This window comes from Sceloporus occidentalis, unplaced genomic scaffold, assembly GCF_023333645.1.
Source record: "Sceloporus occidentalis isolate IW3139 unplaced genomic scaffold, rSceOcc1.0.p SCAF_130, whole genome shotgun sequence".
Taxonomy (NCBI): Eukaryota; Metazoa; Chordata; class Lepidosauria; order Squamata; family Phrynosomatidae; genus Sceloporus; species Sceloporus occidentalis.
The window spans coordinates 1554114-1567126 of NW_028317110.1; the positions used below are offsets into that span (position 1 = coordinate 1554114).

General features: G+C 41.0%; 2 non-coding genes across 2 annotated transcripts; both read right to left on the bottom strand.

Annotated features, from left to right (window-relative positions):
- Positions 1–5850: 5850 nt before the first annotated feature.
- TRNAR-CCU (transfer RNA arginine (anticodon CCU)) lies at positions 5851–5923 on the bottom strand. The gene has a single exon. It is a non-coding gene; the product is annotated as a tRNA-Arg (tRNA).
- A 319-nt stretch (positions 5924–6242) lies between these two features.
- On the bottom strand, positions 6243–6315 carry TRNAR-UCG (transfer RNA arginine (anticodon UCG)). Its single transcript has one exon. It is a non-coding gene; the product is annotated as a tRNA-Arg (tRNA).
- Positions 6316–13013: the final 6698 nt, after the last annotated feature.

Here is a 13013-nt window from a genome sequence, read left to right on the forward strand (position 1 = left end):
GACGGTTTAGCTGGATTCAACAGACAATTTGTGATCCTATGGCCAGTCTCTCCACAATAATAACCCACCTTTTCTGTCTCTCTTCTTTGGTGAGTCTCTCACGCTTAAAGCTCTTCTTTGGAGTTTTCTTACCTTTGGTCTCAGTCTTTCTCTTTTTTTTTATTACTGTCACTAGCCGAGACTCAGTGTAGGGTATAACCAAAACGAATATGGAAAAAAAGATACCAAACCCCAAACACTTGTCCAGTATAAAAGATAACAAATAATTGATACTTCTCAATGTTTGCAGCAACCCGAATAACACTCTTCCTCGGAGTGTAACGATACAGATATGCAAGCAGTTGGGGCGCAAAGAACATAAAAAGAAGAAAAAAGTAATAATAGTGTAATATTGTTACAATTGGAATATACTAAAATAAGATTAAGTTCCACTCACAAATTTAACAGAAATGTCAAGCCCATCAATCACATCAATCACAAATATTTTCTTTAATAGCTTCGTAAAATCTAAAAATGAAGTAAAAACAGACCGCAATAGTGGGGGTATCTCTGGTCAAAAGGAGGCAAAGAAACGAATTGCACTTAGTGTTCCGAAGCACAGTTTTGAGTAACTGTGCAATAAAGCCCAAATGTTCCAGAGTCCACACAACGTCCAAAGAAGTCCCATAAAATTTGTAAAATAATCGTGTTTCGCCTCCAATGGTGGTCACTCCCTTCTTGCAGATTCTGGCTGTCTGCCAGAGATAATCCCCTCAGCAAGTGATGGGATGATATACTGCTGGGGGTAGCCACAGAAGTATTTAAAAAGCCAGGGCCCATAGTCAATAGGGAGGAGGCTGGCAGTCAGGCCTCTCCAGTGGCCCCAGTGATGGAGGTTTCCGTCATAGATTTTTTTCCCAAAGCTGGTCATTCTGCCCCATGTGCTACTACCACCCTTTGTCAAACCTTGTGGTAGTAATTTATTTTGTGATTATCTTTTTATCACCAAAATTGCACTTCAAGTATAGATCTACAGCTCCTGGTATATGTCACTTTCAAACAAGACACCAATATGTGTTCAGCAACATCTCCCGAGTACAGTGATACCCCCATGCATGGGTTTGTCGGGTTGTTGGGAAAAAGTTGGGAAAAACGCCACATTTGGGATTTACCCCATCAAACCATATATTTTTGACAACTAGACACCCCAAGGTATTTGAAATGCTGGTATTTTAACCCTTTCCATGCATGAGATTCTACCACCAGCCTTTGCCAAAGTTTGTGGTAGTAATTTGTTTTGTATTTTTTTTTTCACACAAATTGTACTTCGGGTATAAATGTATAGCTCCAGGTATACATCACTATCAAACAACACCCCAATGTGTGTTCAGCAACATATCCCGAGTACAGTGATTCCACCCATGCATGGGTTTGTCTGCTGTTTCTGGTTAAAAGGCCACATTTGGGAAGTGCACTTATTTTCCCCATTTTGGTCAGTCTGTGCCTATGCCCTATCTTTGAGCCCGGCCACTCCAATTTACCCCATCAAACCATTCATTTGTTTTTAAATTAGACACCCCAAGGTATTTAAAATGCTTTTACTTTAACTCTTTCCATGTCTTTTTTTTTTTTTTTTTTTTTTTTTTTACTTTTTTTTACATTTTGCTGAAACTGGATGGTTCCTCTGATGCATAATAACTTTTAAATGTTACCTTTTTTTAAGCTTTTTTTTCCCCATATTTTTTTTTTTATGTTTTAAATATTTTACTAATCACATAGTGATTAGAAAGCTGGGCTCTATTGACTTGCATGGTTGAATGCAGTACCTGTATTCAACCTGCAAGTGGAGCCAGAGTTCTCTAGAAGGTCTGGAGACCCTCTGGCAAATTTTTTCAACTTTGTTATGTTTTGACAGGACGCGCCGCCATCTTGCGAGTGGCAAAATCACTCTGGAGCGGTCACAGTACGTCCTGCGGTGAGTCTTCGATGTCGCTAGTTGATCGCCTCCTAAACACTTTTAAAACGGGTATCCGCCACCATATAGTGTATGGCGGCCATTGACGCCACGGGGAGGGGCCAGACACGGCCCCTTATGCCGATCACGGTGTTGCTGAATGCCTCGATGTCGAGGCATTACAGCAACACCGTTTGGGTGCAGAAAGCAAACGTAGATCGCTTTCTGCACCCGTTTAAGGTCATGACGGTCCTGGCACGTCAATTGTCGTTAACCCTTCATTAAGCTAATTCGAGTTCTGCCATCAGGAGAAAAAAATATGCTTCTTTCCATATGAAGTGAAACAAATAATAACATCCCTTGCTAGTTTCTTAGGAACGCTCAGGGCCTACCCAAGACATTGTGCTGCCTGGGGCGAAGTATGAAATGCTGCCCCCCCTCTGGAAAAAAATGCCGCAAAAACCAGCCCACATCCATTATGTTATATCATGATAGTTAAAACTAAAATTAAACTGTTGTGGGCTGCAGCATCCAAAAGCATTTCTTGAGGCCAGGGGCGCGCATAGAGTATTTGGCAAGAATATTTATTTCACATACATTTAACTGTATGTCAACTGGAAAAAAAATAGAAATCTGGAAATAACATTTACTGAACAGATATGGTACAGCCTAATTCCCACCACTAAACACTGAGCCAGACATTGACATTAATGCTGCATAACCTATTACTATATACTAAGCCATACATCTGCCTGTGCCACCACTGCGCATTTAGCAGTCTGCCTATACCACCACTGCCCCTGAAGCAATCTGCTGCTTCATTCACCCACTCACCCATTTACTCTCCCGCACCCCCCCTTATCTCATTTGCAGACTTCACTGGTCCGGGAACCGGCCGAGCATCACCGGTGGCCGTGCAGACGTCTATGCTGGCCGACGCCTGCCTAACGCGAGCCAATGGTTTACTGCTGTGGCGCCCGCACATTGTATGAGGGAACTCTATTCCCGCCCACGTTCCTGCTGAAAAGCCACAGCAGTAAGCCGTGAGCCCGTGGCACCCAGGACGGATCGCCCCCTTTAGTTATGCTACTGCTTGGGGCGGCAAAGTGCTGCCTCTTCAAAAGGGCCGCCTGGGGCAATTGCCCTACTCCATAGCAAGGCCGGCCCTGGCGAACGTTACTTGGTTCTCTCGATGTCATGACTTGTCACATTATCCAATCCTATATAAACTGTTAGGTCTAACCGGAAATCTATCAATTTGTCCTGGATTATAATTCCAGATATTCCCCCGGATTATAATGTTTTTCCTGTGGATCCTGTCTTCTATATTGTTCATATTTAACTCTATAATAGCTATGTTATGTTTCAATTTTTCAGTTGAATCTTTTGCATCTTTTAATATGTTTTCCAAATTCTCCAAAGCCTCCATAGGACAGAGTTAAGCTAATTGAGGAGAATAGGAGAGACTTGATTTTATGATACTCTCCCAGAAGGATATAATTGCTAAACAACAGACTAAACTAAGGGATTTGGAGCTGAAGATGGCGGAAATAGAGGACAGATTTAGACATAATACCGTACTTTTATAAAACGACCCCCCAAAATCTGAATATTAATATTAGGAAAAAAGGAAAAGCCTGAATATAAGACGACCCTATAGGAAAAAAGTTTTACCAGTAAAACTTTGAGAAAAATATTTTGTTTTTATTTCCTTTTATTTTCTAAACTGCCCCCCAGTTATGCACATCTGCCCCCAGGCTTGCCACAGAAATGCCTTATACCCCCTATATGCCACTGTGCCCCATGATATGCCTTTTAACCCTCTATGTGCCCCTCTGCCTCCAGAAATGCCTTATACCCCTTTATGCCACTCTGGCATTTAGGGGGTTAAAAGGCATATTATGGGGCAGAGTGGCATATAGGGAGGTATAAGGCACTTCAGGAGGCAGAGTGGCGTATAGAGGGTTAAAAGGCATTTCTGGAGGCAGAGTGGCATTAAGGGGGTTAAAAGGCATTTCATAGAGCACTCTGCCTACCCAAATGCCTTATGCCCTCCATTTAAACACTCCCCCCCAAAAAAAAAACTTACCAGTGCTCCTGAGTCCCTGGTGTGTAGCCGGGGCAGCGTGTAGACATCTACGCGATTTGCGTAGGCAACTTCCGCTGCAGCCGGAAGGAGGTGTGGTGAGCAGTGGGGGTTGTCTGCGTCCATCGCGCATACACTCTCCGACTGTCCTCCTCCGAGAATTCCCCGCGCCGGTGTGGGGAACTCTGATCTCTGACAGCCGGGGAAAGTCTCTGCGATGGACGCAGACAACCCCCGCTGCTAACCGCACCTCCTTCCGGCTGCAGCGGAAGTAGTCTGCGCGAATCGCGTAGACATCTACACACTGCCCCGGCTAGACACTGGGGACTCAGAAGCACCGGTAAGTTGGGGGGGGGGCATAAAACAGGAGGATCCAGGAATCTGGATCTTAGTCTCATAATCAGACCTATTTGAGGTCTGATTATAAGACGACCCCGATTATAAGACGAGGGGTATTTTTCAGAGCATTTGGAAAAAACCTTGTAATCGAGCAAATGCAGTAATCTAAGACTCCGCAATACCCCAGAAGATATAACACAGGATGCTATGGGGGACTTTTTGATTGCTTTCTTCAAGGAATTGGGAGTACATTTAGAGGATGGTGAAAGCCTTTTAGAAAGATATTATAGGTTACCTAAACCAAGATCCCTCCCGCTAAAGGCCACGAGAGATGTCATTATATGCTGTCATACGTTTAGAATGAGAGAATATATTATTAGAGCAGCCAGACAAAATAGATTTAAAGAGGGCCCATATGAAGATATTAAGATATTTCTAGATCTTTCGTTTCAAACAAGGAAAGACAGAAAAACCTTTCTCCAAGCTACTTTGGTGTTGAGGAAACATAATATAAAATATAAATGGGGTTTGCTGCTAGAATTATTGCAATGCAATGGTTAAAACAATATACTTGGGCTTGGAAAACATCGAGAGATGAAATAATTTGTAATTTGGAAATAGGAAGGAGTTATTGTTTTTTCCATGTGACAATTTTTGTGAAGATATAGCACTAATTCTAGGACTTGCTCCTAAAAAACCTTTTTATATATATATATATATATATATATATATATATATATATATATATATAGACCTTTTTTGGTGACAGTGGGGAATTATTTTTACATGTTACCATTTTTTTTTTATTATTAATTTTGCTATTATTATTTATTATTATTTAAAAAAACAAAACTAATCACATTGCGATTAGTGAGCTGGGCTCTATTAACTTGCATGGTTGAATGCAGTACCTCGAGAGTTCTCAGGAGAGTCTGGATAGGGTACAAAAAAATAAAATCAGCCATTGTCCCTAAGGGGTTAATAAAGCAGAGGTGGCTGTGTGTTATTAAATGGAGCTGAATATTCACCAATACTTCCTGTCTTCTGCAAATACACTTGAACAAAGGCTGCACAAAAGCAGATACATGATCTACCAACAACAGCTCTTTCCTGCTCACGAAGGGAATGCAATATTCAGTATAATATACGGTAGATGAATATGCAAATGCAATATAATTGAATACATAATTATTGCATCCCTATCGTAGTTATTAAGTGTATTTTCATTAATTGTGTTGTATTTCATTTTACCTGACGCTGAAACCGTTGAGCTCATTTACTGCCTCAACCAGTTGTATTATAGTGCGGTTGCTTCTCGTTGGTTTTAAGTTTCCTACTGCCATTTCATCATCGTTCCCATAAACATCCTGATACACCTGTTAATACGTCCAATATACTACATCTAAAAGAAAAAAAACTCGCTACAGATTGTAGTTCGTGTGATCATAATTCATTTTTGTTAAAAAAGAACAAAGTTCTTGCAAAAGAATTTCACCCCAGATGGGACTCGAACCCACAATCCCTGGCTTAGGAGGCCAGTGCCTTATCCATTAGGCCACTGGGGCTGTATGCATTGCTGCTTTTCAGTATCATATCAATATTCTATAAGAAGAAGTGGTATCGCTAGGCTTTGCTATCATATTTTTGTGTACGTTTAAAGTATTTTTTAAGGTTTGTAAACAAAAAAAAACTTTCACAGATTCAGGTTATAATTCCCGCACAGAATTTCAAGCGTGGTGCATAAGTAATTTCTCCCCTTTTTATTTTCAACAAATAAGTACAAGCACGGACAAAGTTACAATGATGACACAAAAAATAGTATTTACAAGATGCCTACATACGTTAGAAAAAAAAACTTAGGGGAAAAAAATAAAATAATAAAAGCGACCACGAAGGGACTCGAACCCTCAATCTTCTGATCCGAAGTCAGACGCCTTATCCATTAGGCCACGCGGTCTGGGTGTTGGCTTCCATCCTGTATCAACAGGAGAATGTTTTACATATGAATCCGGTATCAACTCTATTTTCTTAGTCTTACTGGCAGTTACGGTACTGGTTTAAGGAGATTAGAGAGGCAGGTCCTGCATGTTGTTGTTCAATGGGCAGGACATATCTGATCTCCTTAATATTACATTAGAGAGGCTTGATCCCAAATCTCAGTAAACTATAGAAGGAGGCAACTGAGGTAAGTTCTGGGAGTGACCGGGTAAGTTGCCTGGTGTTACAACTGTAATTTTAACCTCTTATGGTTAATTTACACCTTAGTTTAGAATGCTCTTTCATTTATAAAAAAAAATAATCTAACAAAGCTACACAAAATTAAGAAGTAAAATACATATTTTGCAGTTGTATCCATGATAACTGGTGCATAGCTAATTCAAATTATAAAAAAAAAATTACTTTGGGAAACACATTTACCAAGGATTTTCATTATCTTTGACATTGAAACACAAGGAGTAGAAAGTCCGTAGCACTTTTTGATGTGCCATGTTGACATATAATGGCCCGGGTAAGGGTTGCTAAGCAGGGCCAGCCCGACAATGGAGCCGAGTGGGGCAACCGCCCCAAGCCCTTTTTTTTTTTTTTTAAAGCGAAATAGAGAGAAAGGGGTGCCGAGTGGTTTTCGCTTACTAAGCTGTCAGTACCCGCTCGGCACCCGTCTCTCTCTCCTCTGCAGCGAGTCTCCCTGTTCGGTCTCGGTGCCGGTTTGTAATGCTGAGTGCCGGAAGATTACCTCATTTCCGGCGCTCAGCATTACAAGCCGGCACCGAGACCGAACAGGGAGACTCGCCGCAGGACTGCTGAAAGGTAAGTACAGGGGGGGCGTAAGGGTAGATAATAGGAATGGTAGATAATGGGGGGGGGCAGGAACGGAGGGAGAGGAAGGGTAGATAAGGGGGGCAGCATTTTAAAATTCGCCCCAGGCGGCATTTTGCCTTGGGCCAGTCCTGTTGCTAAGTATTTAACCAATCTTTTAACCCCTTAATGACTGAGCTGTTTTTTTATTTTTGTACCCTTCGTGGCTGATTTCACATTTCTGTAATGCTCGTGTTTATCTGTATTTTTTTCTCTTTACTGTACCACACAAGTTATATAGTGTTTTTTTCAAGACAAGAAGGACTTTCTTTAGATACCATTATTTTGGTTTTATAATATAATCTACTGCAAAAAAAAGTATACAATATGGTGGAAATTGAGAAAAAAGGACTTTTTCTGACTTTTGCTTGAAACATCTTTCACTTAAGCTAAAAAAGCTAAAAAAAACCCTCCTAAATAGTATGTCCTATTTAGTTGAATATAGGATATATTCATATATTCATATATATTGGATATAGTTGAAGCCGGTTAATTCAATTTACCCTCATGAAACCATATATTTTTTTAATACTAGACACCTCAATGTATTTAAAAAGTAGTATTTTAACACTTTCCATACACTAATTCTAGATGTGAATTTACAGCTGCCAACTAACACCAATATCTGTTCAGCAACATCTCCTGAGTACCCATGCATGTCGGGTTGTATGGGTGCTAAAAGGCCACATTTGAGAGGTGCACATTTTTTTTTAGTTTAGACATCGGGTCAGTCTGCCACCATTTTCTTTTTGGGACATCTTTGAACCTGGCTAATTCAATTAACCATGACACCATATATTTTTTCAACTAGACACCCCATGAGTATTTCAAATGTTAATATTTTAACTATTTCCATGCCAGGATTTGAGGGAAGATACAGCAATAATTTTAGGACATGCTCTTAAAAATAAACGTTTAATTGGTTTTATTTTGTATATTTTTGGACCTTTTTTTACATGGATGCTTCCCCTTATGGTGATTTTGCAGGATAATTATATTTATATGTTACCACATTTTTGCTTATATACTGTCACTGTCAGTATATCACTGTCAAACAACACCCGTGTTCTCCTTAGTACAGTAATACCACCCATGCATGTGTTTGTCGGGTTGTTGGGGGGTGAAAGGCCAGATTTTGAACATGCATAATTTAATCTTTCAATTTGGAACTTTGACATATCGAACATTCTTCCCCTGTGTCCTATTTGGGACATCTCTGAAGCTGGTCAGTAAAATGTACCTTATACATACCTTATATACTTGAAACTAGACACTGTGGTGTTAAACCAAATATCTACTTTAACAGATATTTAATAAGAGACAAAAACACAGTTACCTACAATAGGGTGACAGCCCAACAAACATTGCAACACTTTCCAAGACCAAAAGGCCCAACATAACCCAGCAAACCACAGATTGCCCCATCCATGCATGATGGTGGGCAGAGAGAGACTGAACTAAGATTTTCCATTCAACATGCATATTGATTTGCTTGTGAGATCACTGGAGGTGTGCCCTTGTTAACATATCAAAAGACACATGTGATACAGGAAAAACATTGACAACAATACTTGTTATGTCACCGCAGACACCTCGGGGTATTTCAAATGCTATACAGTGGTTTTTTCTCTGTAATGACACAAGAGAGCTAAAATTTGAGATGCTCCCAATTAGGGCTGCAACTAACGAATATTTTCATAATCGATTAGTTGGCCGATTATTTTTTCGATTAATCGATTAATTGGATAAAAAAACAATATGCAAATGTTTCATTTATTTAAAATAAAAACGTATAATTTACATTAAGGTCTGTCATTAACACTTTTATCTCTTTATCACAATGGCATTTCTCTATTTGCCTTCTTATTTTACTGACATAATAATTAAAGCTATATTTTAAAGGTACAAGAACCCAAAACACACCAAAATACCAAAAAAAGTTTTACTAGTAAAAATTCATTCATGTATATTTACTATTTTTTCATATTTAATAAAAAAAATGCCTCTTGTTTATATTTTCTTTTATTTGCCAACCTGCCCCCAGTTATGCACATCTCACCCCCAGCTTGCCACTCTGATATCCCTTATACCTCCTATATGCTACTCTGTTCCCTGATATGCCTTATACCCCCTATATGCCAATGTGCCCCCCCGATATGCCTTATACCCCCCTATATGCCACTGTGCCCCCCTGATATGCCTTATAGCCCCCTATATGCCACTGTGCCCCCCTGATATGCCTTACAGCCCCCTATATGCCACTGATATGCCACTCTGTCCCCTGATATGCCTTATACCCCCCTATATGCCACCGTGCCCCCTGATATGCCACTGTGCCCCGATATGCCTTATACCCCTATATGCCACAATGCCCCCTGATATGGCTTTTACCCCCTATATGCCACTGATATGCCTTATACCCCCCTGATATAAGAAAAACTGAGAGCGCTAAAATAGGTATAAAAATATGCTTTAATAAATATAGACAAAAAAAGAATAGATAATACACAATACAATATAAATATATATAAATATATGGACAATACAAACAATATATAAAATATTACAGCAATCAAAAAATAAAAAAACACAAATTAAAGAATGCACATAATTAATAGATCCCGAAAAAATTCTACCTGCCTCACCAGGGGTTAATATACCAACAGAAGAAACACGGGGCAAATAAGCATAAAAATAAAGATAATACTCCAGGCTTAGTTTACCCAGTGGTGCTTATTTGTCATGTTTTTCTTCTGTTGAAATATTAACCCCTGGTGGTAGGTAGAAGTGGAAGTGAAGGGAAGTAGCAGAGGTTGCAGGCGACCTGGATCCTCTCTGGCAGCCGGTGGGGGTCTGTGCAATGCGCGCAGACAGCCGCTTCTCCACTTCCGTTGGGGCTTACATGATGGTGCGCCGGTCCGGAAAGTCACGGTCCAGAAGTCCCAGCAGAAGTGGAGGGGAGAAACGGAAGTGAAGGGGACTCAGGGAGAAGCGGAGGATGTCTGCGCGTTTTGCACAGACCCCCACCGGCTGACAGAGGATAATCCAGGTCTCCTGCAGCGCTGTGGAGGATCTGGATTCTAGTGTTATAATCCGATCTCTATTTGAGGTCGATTATAGAAGGAGGGGAGTTTTTCAGAGCATTTGCTCTGAAGAAAACTCATTTTATAAATCGATAAAAATCGATTTTCATAATCGATAATGAAAATCATTCACAACGATTTTCATAATCGATTATTATCGATTTTATCAATTCCTTGTTACAGCCTTACTCCCAAGCAGGGATGCACCATAACATAGGCTACAAATAGTCTGTCTGTTCTTGGTGAGGATCTCATAATCTTTCTGTATGGCATTTCAAGTGCTAGTATTTAACCATTTCCATTCACTATCTCTACTACCAGCTTTTCTCAAACTTTGTGTTTTTCTTCCCCACACACATATTGTTAGGCTGTTTGGGGGCTAAAAGGCCACATTTGAGAAGTGTGCTTTTTTCAAATTGGAATTTTGACATGTGGTCATCCTGCCCCCAAGTGTTATTTGAGGCATCTTTGAAGCTGGTCAATTCAATTTACCCCATTTAATCATTTGTTAAGCAACTAGCCACAGATGCTGGTATTTTTAGCCGTGTCCATGCACACATTTTTACCACCAGTCTTTGTCAAAGTTTCCAGTAGTATTTTTTGGTGTATTTTTTCCACACACATTATACTTTAGGTATGAACTTACAACTCCTGGCATATGTTACTGTCAAAAACACCCTATTGTGTATTCAGCAACATCTCCTGAGTACAGTGATACCACCCATGTATGGGTTTGTCAGGTTGTTTGGGGGTAATAGGCCACATTTGGGACACGTGCAATTCAGTTTTTCAACATATAATTTTGACATGCTGAAAATTCTGCCCCCATGTCCTATTTGCGACATCTTTGAACAATATATGTTTAAAAACTAGCCAGAACTACCCAGAACTGTCACTGGGCCCCGTGGAGAGGACTGAAAGCAAGTCTGCTAGCCACACCCTGGTGAGGGGGACTGTTGTCCTCGCCTGGGACATGAACTCCCCAGCCCTGTAGAATGAGACTGGTCTTTAAGTGCACCCACATACTGGTTAGTGGGACAGGTGCCTCTTGCCAGCTCCCTTGCATCCAGAACTCTAGGAGCAATGCAGCTGTTCTCTCCCACTGAACTGGTTGCAGACCTGGTTGGGGTCTGGCCCCAATTCAGACTACTTTTTAAAGGGAAGATACGGAGCTACATTGCTGGGCCAGATACAGCCCCCCTGAAATATGCAGTCTCATGGGCACTTGCCCACATTCAACCTGGGCATCTGAACCATGGTTCCTCCTGTGGGGAAATATGGGGGGGTCACTTGTCAATGCAGGTAAAAATGTACACAAATATGCTCACACCATGGGAGGCCGCTTCCATGGTCATTGTTTCCCTGCACCTTAAATTAGTTAAATCCTGTTAATCTTGTGTGATGTAATTCAATTATGTACTTGTGTGATTCAGCCCTCTTGTTGTGTATGAATATAGTGTATTCTGTTCAATAAATGTTGATTCTTGCTGTACTCAATTGAAGGTAGTTCTGTCTACTTATTGGGTACACATGGCAGGGTTCCAAGGTGTGCATGCTGATTGATGTTGGATGTGATTTTGGGGACAACAAGAGAATCTGGGTGATCTCTGGGAGTGACTACAGCTCTCTTGGAGAACCTGTTACACAGGATATTTTGGATAATGGTATTGTGACGGGACGCCCTGTACCCTCAATGGGTACCTCCGTCAATAACTGCTTCCTAGCTCTTATAAGGACTGTATACAGGCACACTCCAAAGCACAGAGTCTCCAGTCACCCAAATCACCAGCTGAGGCTTACTGGTTGCATCCATCCTAGCTGTCTGACAGACATAATCCCCTCAGCAAGTGATAAAAGTTATGACATACAATAAATAATTGCAAAACCATCATCTGTGTTGGCAAAGTACAGGACCAATCCCAAATCAATATCAGTGCTGCACTCCTGGAATATGTCACTATCAAGCACCCCAATATTTGTTCGGCAACATTTCCTGGACTTTCTGCCTTGTTCCATAGGACGGGGCCGACCAGTCCAGCTACAACATCCTAGTACTATCTTGTGCCCGACTAGGGTGCTATCCTGCTGTGCCTTTGTGCCTGTGCCCTATTTGGTCGTATCTACAGCCTGTACTTACCAGCTTCTCCAATACAGACCATCTCATATTAAGATTCAACCTGCTATGTTTCATTTTGCCTGTTCCTTCTGGTAATGATGCATTGCAGGGTACAAACTGAGCCTCTCATATCCTCTGCAACTGGGCTTCCACCAAACCTGCTTAACCTGCTTACCTGAGCCCTGACACTATATATAAGTGTGTGAAGAATGAATGTCTATGTATAAGTGCATGTGAGCAAGAATGTCTAAGTGTGTGTGATCATGTATGTGTATGGTCTAAAATGGAGTGTGTGTTAGCATGAGTGGTGTGAGAGGGAGGGTGAGCGAGAATGAATGTGTACATGTGTGTTAGTGAGTATGAGTAAATGTGTGTATTAGCATGTGTAAATTTGTGTAAGCGTGTTTACATATGTGTGCCAGAAATTATGTTGGGTTGACAAGGGGCAATGAAGGCACAGGGGGCCGTGATGGCACAGACAAGCTGTTTAAGGGCAATTATAGCACAGACCAGCTGTTTTGAAACAATGATAGCACAGATAAGCTGTTTGGAGGCACTGACTAGCTGGGGAAAGATGGCACATGCTGGTAGTTTGAGGGT